The 22,230-nt window shown below is 40.3% G+C and overlaps 2 long non-coding RNA genes across 3 annotated transcripts in view; both read left to right on the plus strand.

Annotated features, from left to right (window-relative positions):
- LOC145539474 (uncharacterized) overlaps positions 1-22,230 on the plus strand; it is a 473,974-nt gene that overhangs the window by 415,300 nt on the left and 36,444 nt on the right. The window lies entirely within an intron of this gene.
- Positions 11,361-20,757, plus strand: LOC145539475 (uncharacterized). The gene is made up of 2 exons (XR_014077846.1): positions 11,361-13,515; positions 18,552-20,757. It is a non-coding gene; the product is annotated as an uncharacterized LOC145539475 (long non-coding RNA).

Here is a 22,230-nt window from a genome sequence, read left to right on the forward strand (position 1 = left end):
AGTTTTGAGACCAGTCTTTGAGATTTGTTCTGACCTAGTGGTGGACTTTTCTTAGTTGTCTCTTTCCTGGGTTCTCATGGGTAAACTAGCTGGCCTATGGTTTAGCTTCTTATTCTCAGGAAGTTACCTGCCTCCTCTTATTTGCTGATGATCATAATATCCATTTTGGGGAGGGAAGTAGAGTTCCCTTAGGGTTGAATTGCTCCATACTTTGTTTCAAATAAAGTGAGTTTCTTTAAGGACAGCTTCAGGGTTGCCTGTTCTTACCGACTCCCTTCATCCCTGGGGAAATTCTTGGAGCACTGATCTGGAGCCGAAGGCTCAGAGCAGCGGTCTGCTTTTCTTGTAGATACACCCACTTTGTAACAAGGTAGTTGTTTGGGAGCAGTAGCTTCTGGCTTTCTCTACTTGCCTCTATTGGTATGGAGCCCCTACCCTTATGAGTGAGCTGCAGAAGGGCAATTGTGGCCCTAATATTGTTAGACTTTATGCCTAATGTAGAATCTCTACTCTATTTGTGGGAGGAGAAAGGAGCCACTCTCACCAGGAACTTAACCTCTGCAGTTCACAGGTGGGATAGTGGGTGAATGAGAAATGTTTACCCTTTCTTCCAGAAACAAAATGCCCAAAGTCATGCCACTTGTCCTGTGATGATACCATTGTGCTTTGATGCTACACAGTGAGCTAAACTGTAATCACTGCTGGCATGCCCACTTCTGAACCTTGAATGTGGCTCTTTCTGCTGCTGCCCTCAACAGAATTGACTTGAAAATGTGCTTGTGTTGTTATTGTGACTCACTATATTAAGAGTCAAAGTTGAGTATGTGGATGCAATTGATTTGAGAATCTAGGTCACAGCCCTGCATCCTATCCACAAAAGAAGTTGGGGAAGTGAGCATCTAGTATTTTCATCCTGATAGTAGGAAGTGAATCTTGTCTTCTGTCAGTAAGTATGAAGTTAGGAATGCCTTATAGGCAGAAAAGATGCTTGTTATACATGTCTGTAGAAAGCATATTTTGAATTAATGAATAACAGAACTAGGAATAGTTACTATGAGAGGTTATACTTAACCTCGTCTCTCTCAAACACCAAGAGTAGGAGGACAATGAGTCAATTATACGTATGTAAATATCTTGTAAGTATTAAAAGAGTGGGATGTGACCTAGGAAGAAGATAAAGCCAAAGCTTATCTGGGAAAAGAATGAACAAAGATCTAAAGAATAAAGAGAAAAATAGCTATGTAAAGAGGAAATGGAGAGGGTAAATCAAAAGTATTCCTGATAACAGAGGAAAAACAGTTGCAAAGGTCATGTGGAGACTGGAACAAGGTCCTCTAAGACACTAAAAAAAAAGCAATTAATGGATGGGAGAAAATTTTGTGCAATTTCAGGATGCAAATGGACACAGGGATAATATTGAGTTTTGGAGAGCTTATTAAGACTAGGGATTTTATCCTAAGAACTGTGGGAAGTCATGGAGGGATTTTGTAGCAGACTCTTCCTCTGATAATCACATTTATGTTTGGAAAAGGTAACACTAGTCCCAGTGAGGAGGGTGAGTTAGAGAGTGCATGAGTGGTTACAGGACAACAGCTAGGAGGCCGCTGGACTAGCCTAGATGAGAGGGGTTAGTGGCTTTGCCTGCAGTGGCAGCAATTAAGATAGAAATAAAATATATACATCCTAGGATGAATATGAGGGGGGTGCAGGAGAAGTAGGTGGCAAGGAAGACATACACCAGTTTTGCACTTCAGTTCAGTCGCTCAGTTGTGTCCGACTCTTTTCAACCCCATGAACCACAGCACACCAGGCCTCCGTGTCCATCACCAATTTACTGAAGCCCAATTTAATGCTCTACAAGGGCTGGCAGACAGAGTCCTGCCAGATCAGACTTTTCCCCAAATTCAGTTCAGTTCAGTTGCTCAGTCATATCTGACTCTTTGTGATCCCATGGGCTGCAGCATGCCAGACCTCCCTATCAATCACCAACTCCTGGAGTTTGCTCAAACTCATTTCCCCAAATTTCCCCAAACTGAATTTCCCCAAATTCATCATCTAACTACTGTTTAAAATGAAGCTTGTCATAAAAAACAAAATATATTTAGGTTCTCCCTATTCTTCTCTAATAAAATTTGAAACATCAAATCCACCCTATAACGTTCTTGATAACTTATTTTTATCTCTATTTTTAAAGTCACCTTTTAAATATTTTAGGTTGTTGATGTTCAGTTGCTCTGTCATGTCCAACTCTTTGTGACCCCATGGACTGCAATACGACAACTTCCCTGTCCTTCCTATTTCCTGGAATTTGCTCAAACTTATGTCCCTCGAGTTGGTGATGTCATCCAACCGTCTTGTCCTCTGTCGTCCCCTTCTCTTCCTGCCATCAATCCTTCCCAGCACCAGGGGCTTTTCCACTGAGTCAACTCTTCGCATCAGGTGGCCAGGTATTGGAGCTTCAACTTCAGCATTAGTCCATATTCAGGGCTGATTTCTTCCAGGATTGACTGATTTGATCTCTTTGCAGTCCAAGGGACTCTAAAGAGTCTTGTCCAGCACCATAGTTCGAAGGTGTCAATTTTTTGGTGCTCAACCTTTTTTATTGTCCAGCTTTCACATCCATACATCACTACTGGAAAAACAAGAGCTTTGACAATACTGACCTTTGCTGGAAAGTAATGTCTCTGCTTTTTAATATACTGTCTAGGTTTGTCATTGCTTTTCTTCCAAAAAGCAAATGTCTTTTAATTTCACGGCTGCAGTCACTCTCCACAGTGATTTTGTAGCCCAAGAAAAAATCTGTCACTGTTTCCATTGTTTTCCCATCTATTTGCCATGAAGTGATGAGACCAGATGCCATATTAGTTTTTTGAATGTTGAGTTCTAAGCCAGATTTTTCACTCTCTTCTATCACCTTCATCAAGAAGCTCTTTAGTTCCTCTTCACTTTCTGCCGTAAGGGTGGTGTCATCTGCATATCTGAGGTTATTGATATTTTTCCCTGCAATCTTGATTCCAGCTTGTGCTTCATCCAGCCTGGCATTTTGTAGGATGTACTCTGCATAGAAGTTAAATAAGCAGGGTGACAATATACAGCCTGTACATACTCCTTTCCCAGTTTTGAACCAGTCTGTTGTACCATGTCCAGTTGTACCTGTTGCTTCTTGACCTGCATACAGTTTTCGCAGGAGGCGTGTAAGGTGATCTGGTATTCCCATCTCCTTAAGAATTTTCCAGTTTGTTGTATCCACACAGTCAAAGGCTTTAGCTTAATCAATGAAGCAGAAATAGATGAATTTCTGGAATTCTCTTGCTTTTTCTATGATCCAGTGGATGCTGGCAATTTGATCTCTGGTTCCTTTGCCTTTTCTAAATCCAGCTTGTACATCTGAAAGTTCTCAGTTCGCATACTGTTGAAACCTAGCTTGAAGGATTTTGAGCATTACCTTGCTAGCATGTGAAATGAGCACAATTGTACGGTAGTTTGAACATTCTTTGCCATTGCCCTTCTTTGGGTTTGGAAATGAAAACTGATCTCTTCCAATCCTGTGGCCACTGCTGAGTTTTCCAAATTTTCTGGCATATTGAGTGCAGCAATTTAACAGCATCATCTTTTAAGATTTTAAATAGCTCAGCTAGAATTCTATCACCTCCACTAGCTTTGTTTATAGTGATGGCCCACTTGACTTCATGCTGCAGGATGTCTGGCCCTCAGTAGTGATCATACTATTGTGGATTTTTTAGTTTTGATTGTGCAGGGTTAGTGCCCTTGATACGTGTGTTGTTCCAGGGTCAACTATACTTCTTAGAATGGTATCCCAGGAATTTGGGGATAGCTCTTAAATGCTCGGTGGGAATCATAATTACCAGATCTTCTGTACTTGCCATTGGTGGGAACTAATTCACAGGAACCATGAAAGTTTTGAGGGATGACACATTAAAATCATAAATTTGGGGCCCATGGTACTTCTGAGGCTACACTGAACAAAGATATGGCAGTGGACATTTCTGAGTGGATAATGATTGTGGAAACAGATAATCCAGAACAAACTTAAGTAACTTCACAAAATTGCTGGGGCCCCCCTGACACCTATCTGGATAGTCTTCCCATGGTTTGTCACTGCTCACCCTTGTAGAAACAGATCTGTGATACTTCAGAGGACAGTGGTTCTTGAAATAATGGTGTCCAGACCAGCAGCACAAGCATAAGAAAGGAAAACTGTTCACACTGCACATTTATAAGTAAAGTATACTTTAGTGGGTATTTTAGGAAAATCAGAGGAAGGGTTCTGAGTGTACACTCAGCCTGATATCCCTGAAAGGTCTATCCTCCTATCTCTTTCCTTGTCTCCTCCTCTAGGGCTGTCTTGGGAGTTTCAAGTCCTTTTTGTTTGTGAGTTGAGTATTACTGTCACTTGGCATCAGACCCTCAGAGTTCACTTCTGCACTTAACCCCTAACAAAAATGAGTCAATAAAGCTAAAGCTATCTTCCACCAAAAGAGAAGCTGTGATTGTAGATGCCCATTTCAGAAAATAGAAGGCAAAGGAATTTGGGTCCATACCTAGAAGTAAAAAGTCACTAAGTGGGCTCTTGGGCTTCTCTGGTGGCTTAGACTGTAAGGAATCTGCCTGCAATGGAGGAGACCAGGGTTCGATCCCTGGGTCAGGAAGATCCTCTGGAGAAGGGAATGGCAACACACTCCTGTATTCTTGCATGGAGAATTCCTTGGACAGAAGAGCCTAGTGGGCAGTCCATGGGGCTGCAAAGAGTTGGGCATGACTGAACAACTAACACATAGGCCCTTGAGCAGAAGTGTGACATGACATTAACTGTGAATAATTCCTAGGAATTACTTCCTATATGGCAGACATTTTCATGTACAGAATTTATACACCCTACTACCTTGGAGGTGAGAGCTTATTGGCGTTTCAAAGATAAGAGAACTGAGACTCAAAGAGAGGCTGAGTGATGATTTTCCCAGGGTCATATAGATTAAGTGAATGATAGAACTAAAATCCATGCCAGAACCCACATCCAAGGCTAGTGCCCTTTAAATAAAAATAAATTAGGCAGTTGTGTGCAAATAGACACAATTTTCAAAAAAGAAAATTATTGGTCTTGAAGTGGCACTCTCTTATGGAAGGTAGGAGAAAATGGTGGGAGGTAGGAGTGAAAGTAAAGTAATGCTCAAAATTCTCCAAGCCAGGCTTCAGCAATACGTGAACCGTGAACTTCCAGATGTTCAAGCTGGTTTTAGAAAAGGCAGAGGAACCAGAGATCATATTGCCAGTATCCGCTGGATCATCGAAAAAGCAAGAGAGTTCCAGAAAAACATCTATTTCTGCTTTATTGACTACGCCAAAGCCTTTGAGTGTGTGGATCACAATAAACTGTGGAAAATTCTGAAAGAGATGGGCATACCAGACCATCTGACCTGTCTCTTGAGAAACCTGTATGCAGGTCAGGAAGCAACAGTTAGAACTGGACATGGAACAACAGACTGGTTCCAAATAGGAAAAGGAGTAGGACTGATGTTGAAGCTGAAACTCCAATACTTTGGGCACCTCATGCGAAGGGTTGACTCATTGGAAAAGACCCTAATGCTGGGTAGGATTGGGGGCGGCAGGAGAAGGGGACGACAGAGGATGAGATGGTTGGATGGCATCACCGACTCGATGACCATGGGTTTGGGTAGACTCCGGGAGTTGGTGATGGACAGAGAGGCCTGGCGTGCTGCAATTCATGGTTCGCAGAGAGTCGGACACGACTGAGCGACTGAACTGAACTGAGGGGTGAAACTCTCAGCAGATGAAGACTCCACACAGGAAATACTCAGAAATACTCCAGGTTCCCAGTCTGTTCTGAATCAGTTGAGGACCAAGAGGTACCCAAAGCAAAGAGCAGCAGTTTAGCAATCTGAACTTTCACAGCATCACCATTCACTGGGTTGTAAATTAGGTCCCAGAGAAATCACAGCAGAGGCAGGCAAGGTGAGGAATGGATATTTCCTCTCTGAATGTGAGCCAATGCAGCTTTGTCACTCCAGTCAGTTCCTATCAACTTTCTCAGCTGAGTTTATGTCCACTTTGAGGTTTCTTGATTTCCTGCTGGGCCTCTAATAGACATGTGAACCCAGAGTGAAATTGTGAATTCAGGGAGGGTGAGGTGAGGGTAACAAAGGAAAAAAGAAGGACAGAAGGAAAGGAGTCCATACACAAAATCTGTAACTGTTCAGTGACATGATCCAGGAGTTTATAGGGTCACACAGCAGAGAGCCATCTCTGGCAAGCAAACATTTCTGTGGAACTTTGTGCAGGCGCACACATCAAGATGATTACAGGAAAGTGTTGGCAGGCCCATCAGGTCAGGCTGCCATTTTGATTCTAGGAAGGTAGGAGCCACTCAGAGAGGATTTTGGATATCTTCTCTGTATGCTCTCTAGTCAAGCATGGCTTTTGTTCATAGTTCCTTGAGGGTTATTTTTTTTTCAATGTTCCCAGAGACATGGCACACTCATCATTCCTTGTTTACATGGAATAGATTGCTCTTTCTGTCAGTTGAATCTCTCTGCTGGAGATGAGAAATGGCCCTCACTGCTTATACCATCTTATTTGAGATAGCTGCCAAGAATAGAGAATATTAGATTTTATTTGAGTTTCAAGGATAAAATTAGTATATTCATAAAATCATTGCAAATAATTGTGTTCACATGATTAGTTTTAGATACATTGCTCATTTACCAATGTACTTTTATGAGTAAGGCACTGGGATAAATTATTTTATATATTATCGTTAATCTCAACCATGTTCTTTTTTTGCCACTTTTTTTTTAATTGAAGGATAATTGCTTTACAGAATTTTGTGGTTTTCTATCAAACATCAAAAAGTGTCAGCCATAGGTACACCTATGGCCCCTCCCTCCCAAAATCCCTCTCATCTCCCTCCCCATCCCATCCTTCTGGATTGTTACAGAGTCCCTGTTTGAGTTCCCTGAGTCATACAGCAAATTCCCATTGGCTATCTATTTTACATATGGTATCGTAAGTTTCCATGTTACTCTCTCCGTACATCTCACCCTCTCCCTCCTCCCCTCCCCCATGTCCATAGGTCTGTTCTCTATATCTGTTTCTCCATTGTGGCCCTGAAAATGAATTCATCAATACCCTCTTGCTAGATTCCGTATACATGTGTCAATATACTATATTTATATTTCTCTTTCTGACTTACTTCACTCTGTATAATAGGCTCTATGTTCATCCACCTCATTAGAACTGACTCAAATGTGTTCCTTTTTATGGCTGAGTAGTATTCCATTGTGTATGTGTACCTCTGCTTCTTTATCCGTTCATCTGTCAATGGACATATAGGTTGCTTCCATGTTATAGCTGTTGTAAATAGTGCTGCAGTGAACATTGGGGTACATGTGTCTTTTTCAATTTTGGTTTCCTCAGGGTATGTGCCTAATAGTGGAATTGCTGGGTCATATGATGGTTTTATTCCTAGTTTTTTAAGGAATCTCCATATCGTCTTCCTTGGAAATGAACAGAGATCATTCTGTCGTTTTTGAGATTGCATCCAAGTACTGCATTTCAGACTCTTGTTGACTATGATGGCTACTCCATTTCTTCTAAGGGATTCCTGCCCACAGTAGTGGATATAATGGTCATCTGAGTTAATTCACCCTTTCCAGTCCATCTTAGTTCACTGATTCCTAGAATGTCAATGTTCACTCTTGACATCTCCTGTTTGACTACTTCAAATTTGCCTTGATTCATGGACCTAACATTCCAGGTTCCTGTGCAATACTGCTCTTTACAGCATCGGACCTTGCTTCTATCACCAGTCCCATCCACAACTGGGTGTTGTTTTTGCTTTGGCTCCATCCCTTCATTCTTTCTGGAGCTATTTCTCCACTGATCTCCAGTAGCATACTGGGCACCTACCCACCTGGGGAGTTCATCTTTCAGGGTCCTATCTTTTTGCCTTTTCATGCTGTTCATGGGGTTCTCAAGGCAAGAATACTGAAGTGGTTTGCCATTCCCTTCTGCAGTGGACCACATTCTGTCAGACTTCTCCACCATGACTCGTCCATCTTGGGTGGCCCCACATGGCATGGCTTAGCTTTTGGGGCTCCAAAATCACTGCAGATAGTGACTGCAGCCATGAAATTAAAAGCCGCTTACTCCTTGGAAGGAAAGTTATGACCAACCTAGACAGCATATTAAAAAGCAGAGACATTGCTTTGTCAACAAAGGTCCATCTATTCAAAGCTATGGTTTTTCCAGTAGTCATGTATGGTTGTGAGAGTTGGACTATAAAGAAAACTGAGCACCAAGGAATTGATGCTTTTGAACTGTGGTGTTGGAGAAGACTCTTGAGAGTCCCTTGGACTGCAAGGAGATCCAACCAGTCCATCCTAAAGGAAATCAGTCCTGAATATTCATTGGAAAGACTGATGCTGAAGCTGAAATTCCAATCCTTTGGCCACTTGATGCAAAGAGCTGATTCATTTGAAAATGATGCTGGGAAAGATTGAGGGCAGGAGGAAAAGGGAATGACAGAGGATAAGATGGTTGGATGACATCACTGACTCAATGGTTTGGGTGGACTCTAGGAGTTGGTGATGGACAGGGAGGCCTAGCGTGCTGCGATTCATGGGATCACAAAGAGTCGGACACGACTGAGCAACTGAACTGAACTGATGCCATCTTCCATAGTGGCTGTATCAGTTTACATTCCCACCAGCAATGCAAGAGGGTTCACTTTTCTCCACACCTTCTCCAGCACTTATTGTTTGTAGACTTTTTAATGATGGCCATTCTGATTGGTGCGAGGTGGTATCTCATTGTAGCTAACCATGTACTTTTAAGTAAATATTATGTCTTCCAGTAAAAGAATTTGAGCATTAGAGAGCTAAATTTGCTTGTCTAAGATGACACAGCTCATACATGGTGAAACTGGGATTAAGATTCTAGTTTCTCTCTCTGAAATGTTAATACTATCTCTACTGAATTCTCAATCAACAAAATATTCAGAGGTTGGTGTCACACAGTAAGAGCTTTGGTTGGAGCCAGAAAAATTGAGTGTGCTCTATATCCTCTGTTTCCTGATAAATTGTTGAAGGCTTCCTTTTCTTTTCCCATAATTGACATGTCTGATTCTTTTTTCTCAGAAAAGACATGTAACAAAACACTGTATAGTGTTCTTATCATATCAGTTAATAAAAATTATCATCCGGCTTTATTTTCCCATATTTTACTGCTTATCCATAAAGTACTAAATGCTGTATCAATCCTTCTCAGAAGTATAGTTTCATTCTAAGAGAGACACCAGACAAGGAAGTAATGCAGCATGAGTGGAAATGGGATAGACTTATTCTCCATAGTATAGAAGCAAAGTGATGCCATTTCAAGGATCAGAGCATTACATGTTACATTTCAGTGGAAGAGAAAGTTGGAAGAGTGATAATGCGACACAACAAATTTAAAACACACAGGGCATCAGAAGGCCAGTGATCTAGTCCTAAATCTTCTACTATGTCATGGAAGGACCCAGTAAGGAAGGTTTCTTCCCTTTGGGTCTCAGTGGAGTCATATGTAGAAGGAATAGTTTATTTAATTCGCATTTGTGTGTGCTAAGTGGTTTCAGTTGTGTCCGACTCTGTGTGATCCCATGGACTGTAGCTGACTAGGCTCCTCTGTCCATGGGGTTCTCCAGTCAAAGATACTGGAGTAGGTTGCCATTTCCTTCTCCAAGGGATCTTCCCAACCCAGGGATCAAACCTGCATCTCTTAGGTCTCTTGCATTGGCAGGTGAGTTCTTTATCCCTAGTGCCACCTGGGAAGCCCAATTCACATTTACATCTGCTTAAATTTCAGACATATTATTAGCAAAATTAAAAACTTATTTATAAAAAGATAAGTATAAATACATGTGAAAATAAAGGTAAAAGCAATTTGTTCAAACCCTCTATGAAGTCTCATTTTGTTTGTAGGGATTACCTGTTGGTATAGGAATTCTGGGAATAAAATTAATAAGTAGTGAAGAAAGGAATATCATTAATACCCTTAGCTCTGAAATAGAGTGGGCTAATGCAGGCAATAAATTTTAAGTAATCATTTAACATAGGCTTCTCTTTGAAGTATATCCTGACCACTACAGAGTTCAAATTATTCTAATAAACTTTATTCTGAAAACCAGAAAAATAATAGAGATAAGAAGCACTAAGTTGAAATCCAGTTAAGTTACAATGACCACAGAATTTTAACAGCGGTGTTGTTGCTTAAGATGGTATGATCCCTCAACATAAAAACACAGGATATTAAGGATGTCAGACAACAGGAAGACCGGGAGAACTGGATCCACAACTTTTTGTTAAGATAGCATTTACATAAGCACAGCTACTTTTATCTTAAAGGCAAAAATCAATTATGTTGTCTTTCTAAAACTATATATATTTGAATAGTTGAAGATTAAGAGAAACAAATTCTTATACCCAGACACTTAGAAACCATGGTAGTCTCAGATCATGCAGCTATTGTGGATCCTTTGCATAAAGTTAGGACAAAGCCCCTATCCTTGAACAGATACCAAAGTTTATTAAGGGGATGGAGGCACAGCACTTGGACAAGATAAGCAGCAAAAAGTATCCACTCACAGAAATCAGTGCCCAAAGTTCCAAGACATGGTGTTAGAAAACTAAAATTTGTATTATAAGGATTGATAGGAAAGCAAATTGTGCAACAATTTCAAGTATTACCTCATAGTACCTTGAAAAGTTGAGAATAAGAAAATCTGTTACTTGGCGATTACACTCTGGGGCTATCCCTAGACAAACTTGCTCACATCTTCACACATAGATATCTATAAAAGCATTCAATAATTTTTTAAAGTGAAGCAATCTAGATTCTAAGCAATGGTAGAATGGATAAATAAGTTGTAGTATGGTCATACACAGAAGCACTATTCAGAAGTGAAAATGAGTAAAGTAGAAGAGCACTGTCTAAGGTTGGATATCCTAGAAAATAGACTCCAGGTCACACATTTCACACAGGAAGTTTAACGAAGCAGAACTGGGCAGAAAATTTTTCTGCTGTGATACAGTCATAACTGAGACCTCAGTTAATCCCATGTGGAGCTCTGACATGGGGACAATTTTCAAAGCTATCCAAAATCCACACAGGGCCAGACCACTGTACTTTAATTAACTAATTATTAGATAGTTGCTCCCGGGAAAGTGTGACCTGCGGCTAGGCAGATACCTACATTTGGCTAAGGTCAATTCCTGGAAAAAGCAATCCCTGGTGAAGGTCTCAACTGAGAGCAACCAGGAGACAACAAGCATGTCCAATTCCTGAGTGGCTCAGTTCTGAGATTTCTGAAAGAAAATATAAGAAGCATACCAGGACATCCAGAATAGACACACATCAAAGTGATTTCATTTCCTAACATAATGTTGAAGCAAAAAGCAAGTTACAGAAGAATACAGAAAATCACAATGCAATTACCATCTAACATTTAAAAACATGAACAAACAGTGATGCATGTTATTCAGTTCAGTTCAGTTACTCAGTCATGTCTGACTCTTTGCGACCCCATGAACCACAGCACGCCAGGCCTCCCTGTTCATCACTAACTCCCTAAGTCCACCCAAACCCATGTGCATCGAGTCGGTGATGCCATCCAGCCACCTCATCCTCTATCGTCCCCTTCTCCTCCTGCCCTCAATCTTTCCCAGCATCAGGATCTTTTCAAATGAATCAGCTCTTCGCATCAGGTGACCAAAGTACTGGAGTTTCAGCTTCAACGTCAGTCCTTCCAATGAACACCCAGGACTGATCTCCTTTAGGATGGACTGGTTGGATCTCCTTGCAGTCCAAGGGACTCTCAAGAGTCTTCTCCAACACCACAGTTCAAAAGCATTAATTCTTTGGCGCTCAGCTTTCTTTATACCCCAACTCTCACATCCATACATGACCACTGGAAAAACCATAGCCTTGACTAGATGGACCTTTGTTGGCAAAGTAATGTCTCTGCTTTTTAATATGCTATTTAGGTTGGCCATGACTTTCCTTCCAAGGAGTACGCGTCTTTTAATTTCATGGCTGCAGTCACTATCTGCAGTGATTTTGGAGCCCAGAAAAATAAAATCAGCCACTACTTCCACTGTTTCCCCATCTATCTGCCACGAAGTGATGGGACCAGATACCATGATCTTAGTTTTCCGAATGTTGACCTTTAAGCCAACTTTTTCACTCTCCTCTTTCACTTTCATCAAGAGGCTCTTTAGTTCTTCTTCACTTTCTGCCATAAGGGTGATGTCATCTGCATATCTGAGGTTATTGATATTTCTCCTGGCAATCTTGATTCCAGTTTATGCTTCCTCCAGCCCAGCGTTTCTCATGATGTACTCTGCATATAAGTTAAATAAACAGGGTGACAATATACAGCCTTGATGTACTCCTTTTCCTATTTGGAACCAGTCTGTTGTTCCATGTCCAGTTCTAACTGTTGCTTCTTGACCTGCATACAGGTTTCTCAAGAGACAGGTCAGATGGTCTGGTATGCCCATCTCTTTCAGAATTTTCCACAGTTTATTGTGATCCACACAGTCAAAGGCTTTGGCATAGTCAATGAAGCAGAAATAGATATTTTTCTGGAACTCTCTTGCTTTTTCAATGATCCAGCAGATGTTGGCAATTTGATCTCTGGTTCCTCTGCCTTTTCTAAAACCAGCTTGAACATCTGGAAATTCACGGTTCACATATTGTTAAAGCCTGGCTTGCAGAATTTTCAACATTACTTTACTAGCGTGTGAGATGAGTGCAATTGTGCGGTAGTTTGAGCATTCTTTGGCATTGCCTTTCTTTGGGATTGGAACGAAAACTGACCTTTTCCAGTCCTGTGGCCACTGCTGAGTTTTCCATATTTGCTGGCATATTGAGTGCAGCACTTTCACAGCATCATCTTTGAGGATTTGAAATAGCTGAACTGGAACTCCATCACCTCCACTAGCTTTGTTCGTAGCGATGTTTCCTAAGGCCTACTTGACTTAACATTCCAGGATGTCTGGCTCTAAGTGAGTGGTCACACCATCATGATTATCTGGGTCGTGAAGAACTTTTTTGTACAGTTCTTTTGTGTATTCTTGCTGCCTCTTCTTAATATCTTCTGCTTCTGTTAGGTCCCTACCATTTCTGTCCTTTATTGAGCCCATCTTTGCATGAAATGTTCCCTTGGTATCTTTAATTTTCTTGAAAAGAGCTCTAGTGTTTCCCATTCTATTGTTTTCCTCTCTTTCTTTGCATTGATCACTGAGGAAGGCTTTCTTATCTCTCCTTGCTATTCTTTGGAACTCTGCATTCAAATGGGTATATCTTTCCTTTTCTCTTTTGCTTTTCGCCTCTCTTCTTTTCACAGCTATTTGTAAGGCCTCCTCAGACAGCCATTTTGCTTTTTTGCATTTCTTTTTCTTGGGGATGTTCTTGATTCCTATCTCCTGTACAGTGTCACCAGTACTCTTGCCTGGAAAACCCATGGATGGAGGAGCCTGGTAGGCCACAGTCCATGGGATCGCTAAGAGTTGGACGACTGAGCGACTTCACTTTCACTTTTCCCTTTCATGCACTGGAGAAGGAAACGGCAACCCACTCCAGTATTCTTGCCTGGAGAATCCCAGGGATGGCGGAGCCTGGTGGGCTGCCGTCTATAGGGTCACACAGAGTCGGACACGACTGAAGTGACTTAGCAGCAGCAGTACAGTGTCACAAACCTCCATCTATAGTTCATCAGGGATTCTGTCTATCAGATCTAGTCCTTTAAATCTATTTCTCTCTTCTACTGTATAGTCATAAGGGATTTGATTTAGGTCATACCTGAATGGTCTAGTGGTTTTCTCCACTTTCTTCAATTTCAGTCTGAATTTGGTAATAAGGAGTTCTCTGATCCACAGTCAGTTCCCGGTCTCGTTTTTGCTGACTGTATAGAGCTTCTCCGTCTTTGGCTGCAAAGAATATAATCAATCTGATTTTGTTGTTGACCATCTGGTGATGTCCATGTGTAGAGTCTTCTCTTGTGTTGTTGGAAGAGGGTGTTTGCTATGACCAGTGCGTTCTCTTGGCAAAACTCTATTAGCCTTGCCCTGCTTCATTCTGTACTCCAAGGCCAAATTTGCCTGTTATTCCAGGTGTTTCTTGACTTCATACTTTTGCGTTCCAGTCCCATATAATGAAAAGGACATGTTATTAGACATCCATAAATGAGAAATAAACACATTAAATATGAATAGTAATGAAAACATCCAGTTCAATATCATAGTTACTACTGAATACAAAAGAAGATATATGTGTATTTTCACTATCTAGGTGTCTAGATGATGTATATTTAGTAACTCACAGAATTCTTAACAAATATTTATATGTTTGATATATTTTATTGGGAAATAGTAAAACTTTAATCTGAAAAATAAAATTATGATTTTTAATAAGCTCATTAATCCCTCCACTCATTATATACACACACACATACACACACACACACACACATATCTATACACATACACACACACACACACACATACACACACAGTTGTTTTATGGCTGAGCATTCCATTGTATATATGTACCATACATTTTATGTATATATGTATAGACACATACACACACACACACGCATACACACACATATATATATATATATAAAATACATTTTAAAACAGAGGTTAGGTCTAAAATCAGCCTCTTAAATGCTAAGAGAAACAAGAGAAATATAAGGCATGGCCCTTGCTCTCAAAGGGCTTTATCTAGTCTGGGAAATACAAAACCAACAAGAAAATTAAGACAATAATATAAGATTTATGTAGTTGTTGGGCTTCCCTGGTGGCTGAGACGGTAAAGACTCTGCCTGCAGTGCAGGAGATGGGATGTGAACTGGGATCTGTAAGATCTCCTGGAGATGGGAATTGCTATCCACTGCAGTATTCTTGTTTGGAGAATTCCATGGATAGAGGAGCCTGGCAGGCTGCAGTTCATGGGGTCGCACAGATTCAGATATGACTGAGCGACTAACACTTTCTTTCACTTTATATAGTAGTCATTGTTCAGTCTCTAAGTCATCCCCACTCTTTGCAACCTGGTGGACTGTAGCTTGACAGTCTTCCCTGTCCTCACTGTCTCCCAGAGTTTGCTCAAGCTCAGGTCTGTTGAGTTGGTGATGCTATCCATCCATCTCATCCTCTGTCACTCCATTCTCCTACTGGCCTAAACCTTGCTCAGCATAAGCATCTTTTCCAGTGACTCAGCTCTTCACATGAGGTGGCCAAAGTATCGAAGCTTCAGCTTTAGCATCAGTTCTTCCAGTGAATATTCAGGATTGATTTCCTTTAAGATTACTTGTTTGATCTCCTTGCAGTCCAAGGGACTCTAAAGAGTCTTCTCCAGTACCACAATTCAAAAATATCAGCCATCTTTATGGTCCAGTTCTCACATCCATACATGGCTACTTGAAAAACCATAGCTTTGACTATATGGACCTTTGTCAGCAACATGATGTTTCTGCTTTTTAATATGCTATCCAGTTCTGTCATAGCTTTCCTTTCAAGGATCAAGTGTCTTTTAATTTCATGGCTGCAGTCACCATCCACAGTGATTTTTGAGCCCAGGAAAATAAACTCTGCCACTGCTTCCACTTTTTCCCCTTCTATTTGCCACGAAGTTATAGGACTAAGTGCTCTGATCTTTGTTTTTTTGAATGTTGAGTTTTAAGCCAGCTTTTTCACTCTCTTTCACCCTCATCAAGAGCCTCTTTAGTTCCTCTTGCTTTCTGCCACTAGAGTGGCATCATCTGCATTTCTGAAGTTGTTGATATTTCACCTGGCAAACTTGATTCCAGCTTGTGATTCATCCGCCCCACATTTTGCACAATGTATTGTGCATATAAGTTAAATAAGCAGGGTGACAATATATAGCCTTGATGTACTCTTTTTCGAATTTTGAACCAGTCCATTGTTCCATGTCCAGTTCTAACTGTTGCTTTTTGACCCTTATATCGGTTTCTCAGGAGGCAGATAAGGTGATCTGGTATTCCCATCTCTTTAAGAATTCTCCACAGTTTGTTGTGATCCACATTATCACTGAAGCAGAAGTAGATTATTTTTTTGGAATTCTCTTGATTTCTCTATGATCCAACAATTGTTGGCAATTTGATCTCTGGCTCCTCTGCCTTTTCTAAATCTAGTTTGTACATCTGGAAATTTTTGGTTCATGTACTGCTGAAACCTAGCTTGAAGGATTTTGAGCATGACCTTACTAGCACAATGAGCAGAACTGTACAGTAATGTGAGCATTCTTTGGAATTGCCTTTCTTTGGGAGTGGAGTGAAAACTGACCTTTTCCAGCCCTGCTGCTGTGCTGAATTTTCCAAATTTGCTGGCATATTGAGTGCAGCACTTTTAACAGCATCATCTTTTAGGATTTGAAATAGCTCAGTGGAATTTTCTCACTTGCACTAGCTTTGTTGATAGTAATACTTCCTAAGGCCCACTTGTCTTCACACTTGAGCATCTGGCTCTAAGTGAGTGACCACACCATCATGGTTATCCAGGTCATTAAGACCTTTTTTGTATAGTTCTTTCGTGTATTCTTGCCACCTCTTCTTAATAGCTTCTGCTTCTGTTAGGTCCTTACCTCTTCTGTCGTTTATCATGACCATTCTTGTATGAAATGTTTTCTTGGTATCTCCAATTTTCTTGAAGAGATCTCTAGTCTTTCCCATTCTATTGTTTTCCTCTGTTTCTTTGCATTGCTCACTTAAGAAGAAACTTTCTTATCTCTCCTTGCTATTCTCTGGGACTCTGCATTCAGTTGTATATATCTTTCCTTCTCCTTTGCCTTTCACTTCTCATTTTTTATCAGCTATTTTTAAAGCCTCCTCAGACAACCACTTTGCCTTCTTGCATTTCTTTTTCTTGGGGATGGTTTTAGAAGATTTATATAGGAGAACCTGTATATAAAGTGAAGATACAGCTTTAAACACTAGCACATAGTATAGGCTGTCTCTCAAGGACCTGGATAAAGTTAAAAGAATGTGTGAATGTGAAGCAAGAACACAGGAAAAATAAAACCCTCTTTGAGTCCTTCACTTTCCTTTCCAGGATGCAGAGAAATCTATTAACTTAACACCTCTGTGCGCCTCTGTTATTTCAAATGTTTCTTACAGTGCTCTAAAATCCTGAACCAAGAGTGATTTTCATTCATGGTATGTCTTTCATGAAAATATCACAACTCTCTTAGAGGTGTATCAGTGATAGGAGCTGTATTAATCAGTCATTATGATATCCTGTGTAAAGTAATACTTGTAACTATGTTTCTACCTTAAGAATTTTTTATTTATGAAGATATATATTTATACCAGAAGATATCTTTCTTCTTAGTGGAGAACCAAGTGATTTACTATAGGAGAGTTCTGGGTACTTGACAACCATTTTTGAAGGATTGTATAAACAGGATTTACTTACCACTTAAAGGAATGACTAGAACACCAGGGAGGACCTATCGGTACTGATATCTATACTGATATCTGTTATAACATCTCTGGCTGCCTTTAAAAATTGTTGTGCCATTGTCCTCCATGAATCTCCTTAAGTCCCACAATTTGTTGTACTTGATATTGTTTCATTGTTTATGTAGAATATGCATTGGATAAATTTAGAGGTAACAATGTCCAAAATGACTTCTATTCATGTGAACATAATGGGATAGCATATATTTTTCCTCTGTCCATAAATAATCTAGTTTGAGAGGCAAAGGAAAGTTCAATGTTGTGATATTTCAGTGTTCTAGTAATTCTCCAAAAAATGTCTGATGCCACCGAGCCCATCTGAAGTTATGTTATTAAGCTGCCCGTATTTGTGATAGCTCCAAACCCAAGCTGCTCATTCAGCTTTCATTTTTGCTTCATGAGAAGCTATTTAATTTTGAGTTATATTTCACACGCTTTTACATTTTTATTTTTATTTTTTAACATCCTCGTAAATTAGCGATATTTCATGAGGAAACTGAGATCTAGAGAGACTATGATTTTGCCTTAGGTCAGATGGTGGCCATTCCAAAACTAAATTTAGAACCAGAAAGTCTTTAGCAGTTTTTTAATCTACCTAGTGACCAGTCATTGAATATTGCATTGAAATGTGAACCAAGAAGTAATGTAAGTAAGGTGATAGAATATGAGCTACCATTACGACTCAACAGAAGTATAATTTTTTTTTTTTATTGGAGTATAGTTACTTTACACTGCTATGTCAGTTTCTGCTGTAAAGCAAAGTGAATCAGCCATACATATACATCTGCTGCTGCTGCTGCTAAGTTGCTTCAGTCGTGTCTGACTCTGTGCGACCCCATAGACGGCAGCCCATCAGGCTTCCCCATCCCTGGGATTCTCCAGGCAGGAACACTGGAGTGGGTTGCCATTTCCTTCTGCATGAAAGTGAAAAGTGAAAGTGAAGTCGCTAAGTCATGTCCGACTCTTAGCGACCCCATGGACTGCAGCCTACCAGGCTCTTCCATCCATAGGATTTTCCAGGCAAGATTACTGGAGTGGGTTGCCATCCCCTTTTTATTTAGATTTCCTTCACTTATAGGTCACCACAGAGACCAAGTAAAGTTTCCTGTGCTATAGAGTAGTTTCTTATTAGTTATCTGTTTTATACCTAGTAGTATATGTATATATGTATTATATGCGACGAACTTACTCATTGGAAAAGACTCAATGCTGAGAAAGATTCAAGGCAGGAGGAGAAGGAGACAATAGAGGATGAGATGGTTGGATGGCATCACCAACTTGATGGACATGAGTTAGAGCAAGCTCCAGGAGTTGGTGATGTACCTACTCCAGGGAACTCTGGCATGCTGCAGTCCATGGGATCACAAAGAGTCAGACACAACTGAGTGACTGAACTAAATTGAATGTATGTATATCAGTCTCAATCTCCCAATTCATCCCACCACCTTCCTTACCCCTTGGTATCCATACATTTCTTCTCTACATTTGTGTCTCTGTTTCTGATCTGCAAATAAGATCATCTTTGTCATTTTTCTAGATCCCACACATATGCATTAATATATATTTGTTTTTTTTTTCTTTCTGGCTTACTTCAGTCTGTATGACAGCCTCTTGGTTCATCCACATCTCTGCAGATGACACAATTGTGGTCCTTTTTATGCCTGAGTAATATTACATTGTATATACATAACAAATCATCTTTATCAAGTCCTCTGTTGATGGGCATTTAGGTTGCTTCCATGTCCTGGCTACTGTAAATAGTGCTGCAGTGTACATTGGGGTGAATGTATCTTTTTGAATTATGGTTTTCTCTGGGTATATGCCCAGGAGTGGAATTTCTGGGTCATATAGTTGTACTATTTTTAGTTTTTTCCTCTGTAATGTTCTCCATAATGGCTGTATCAATTTACATTCCCACCAACAACATAAAAGGGCTCCCTTTTCTCCACACCCTCTCCAGAATTTATTGTTTGTAGACTTTTTGATGATGGCCATTCTAACTGGTGTGAAGTGATACCGCATTGTAGTTCTGATTTGCATTTCTCTAATAATTAGTGGTGTTGAGCATCTTTTCATGTCTTTTTTGGTCATCTGTATGTCTTCTTTGGAGAAATTCAAATTCATACTTTTGTGGGAATCTTTCTAGTCCAGCAGTGAAATTCCAGCACAACTTTGGAGAAAAAAAAATCGAGAATCAGTGCATCAAAGAGGGTAAGAAAAACAGTTTTACTTTACTTGTGTCAGCCCTTCTCCAAGGTAGCATAGATCAGTGTCTAGAGAGACCTTCTCAGCCTATAATTTCTCCCACAAGTGAAAGTGAAAGCATAGGGTGAATGAGTACCTGGATGACCTGGCCATTACAGATACTGTCCAGGATGTCACTTCTTTCTTTCCTCAGCCACATTACTGAGGAGATCAGCACTGCTGAGTCATTGGGAGAGGCTGAGACCAGGGGAGAGAAGTTGCACACCCTACCAATCCCACTATAGACTCCAATGGGAAACCTGCCCATGAGTTACTTGGGACACCTTGATTGTGAACCTATCCCACATGATGTGTGAGTATGTCAAATGCTTTGTGTCCCTCACTTTCTCCCTCTCCAAGGCTGGATCCAAGTACACCCCTGTGGACACTGAGAACAGGTGTCTCAGACAACTTGATTCTGTGGGACTAAGAAAATGTACACAAACGTGGGCATATCACACCACCCTAGAAAAAGAATAAAGAGATTATCAACACACATTCTTGCTTTGCAGAATAGAGAAGATATTCAATCTTAAGAAAAAAAATCCCCTACAAGGTGTGGAGTGAGTACGTTGATGTATGAGAAAGAAATGTAAGAGAGCCTTAGATCCCTGTCCAGTCTGCTAGTAAAGGTGTTTCTCTCCTAAAACTAAATCAGAGAGACTGAAGGAGATGATTGCTTCTTCAGTTGCAAAGGCAGCAATTCAAGACTTCAAGGAACATGGAAAGTCAAGGAACCATGACACAAAAGGAACAAAATTATGTTCCTGTAGCCAATCTGAAAGAAATGGAAATCTGCAATTTGCCTAACTAAGAATTCAGTATAATTGTTTTAAGGAAGCTCAGTGAGCTTCAAGAGAACACAGATAGAAATTCAACAAAATCAAAGAAGCAATACATGAACAAAATGTATTCAATAAAGAAGTTCAATAAAAAATAGAAATCATAAAAAAAAATTAGAAATTCTGGAGCTTAGAATACAATGAATAAAATTAAAAATGCAATAGTGAGACCCTTAGCAGTAGGCTGGATCAAGCAAAAGAAAGCCTAGGGATTTTATGGTACATCTTCAACAGAGCTAACATTCTTATAATGGTAGTCTCAGAAGATGAATGAGAGAAGGAGGCAGAAAGTCTGTTTAAAAAAAATAATGACTGGGAATTCCCTGGTGATCCAGTTGTTAGGATTCTTTGCTTTCACTGCCAAGGGCCTGAGTTCACTTCCAGGGCTTGAGTTAGTCAAGCAGCAGAACCAAAAAGAAAGAGAGAATGAAAGAAAGGCTGAAAATCTCCCAAATCTGGTGAGATATATTTACATCCTGGTCCATGAAGATAAGAAATATACAATGAGGTTAAACCCCAAAATATTTCACAGATACATATTAAAATCAAACTGTCATAAATGAAAGACAAAAAAAGAATCTTTTAAAACAGCAAAAGAAGCATTTCCAAGCTCAGTTTATGAGGCAACCACTACCCAGATACTAACGCTGGACAAAAATTAAATGGATTGATTGAGGATTTTGCTGTTGGGTTGTGTGAACTGTTTATATACATTGGATATTAACTTGCTTTCAGATAAATAAAAGTTTTAAAAATAAAAAATTGCTGCGTGTTTTCATGCGTAATGTTTGGGTAAATCTTAGTCAGGAAGTGCTCTCCCTCTTTCCCTGCTGTCTGGTATCATTCACTAATCAACTGAGTGACCTTGGATAAATAACTCCATTTCGCTATACTTGAATTTCCTGTTTTACATTTTAATAGGGTTAGCTTAGACAAGTGTTTTTCAACATATGTTTGACAAGATACAGCAACACCTGAAAGAGTTCTGTCATCAAAGTGAAAGTTACTCAACTGTGTCTGACTCTTTGAAACTCCGTGGACTATACAGTCCATGGATTTTCCCAGGCCAGAATACTGGAGTATGTGGCCTTTTCCTTCTCCAGGGGATCTTCCCAACCTAAGGATAAAATCCAGGTATCCTACATTGCAGGCAGATTCTTTACCAGCTGAGTCACCAAGGAAGCTCGAGAATACTGGAGTGGGTAGCCTATCCCTTCTCCAGGGTATCTTCCTGACCCAGGAATCGAACTGGAGTCTCCTGCATTGCAGGTGGATTCTTTACCAGCTGAGCTACTGAATATATCTGGGGGAAAAAATGTATTCAGTATGCCTTATATCTATTCTTTGTTGTTGTTCAGTCACTAAGTCGTGTTCGACTCTCTGCATGGACCCCATGGACTCCAACATGCCAGGCTTCCCTGTCCTTCACTATCTCCCAGAGTTTGCTCAAACTCATGTCCTTTGAGTCGGTGATGCCTTCCAACCATCTCATCCTCTGTCATCCCCTTCTCCTCTTTCCCTCAATCTTTCCCAGCATCAGGGTGTTTTCCAATGAATTGGCTCTTCACATCAGGTGACCAGTGTGTT

This window comes from Giraffa tippelskirchi, chromosome 2 (genome assembly GCF_054371585.1).
Source record: "Giraffa tippelskirchi isolate mGirTip1 chromosome 2, T2T-mGirTip1v1.2.pri, whole genome shotgun sequence".
In the NCBI taxonomy this organism is placed as follows: Eukaryota; Metazoa; Chordata; class Mammalia; order Artiodactyla; family Giraffidae; genus Giraffa; species Giraffa tippelskirchi.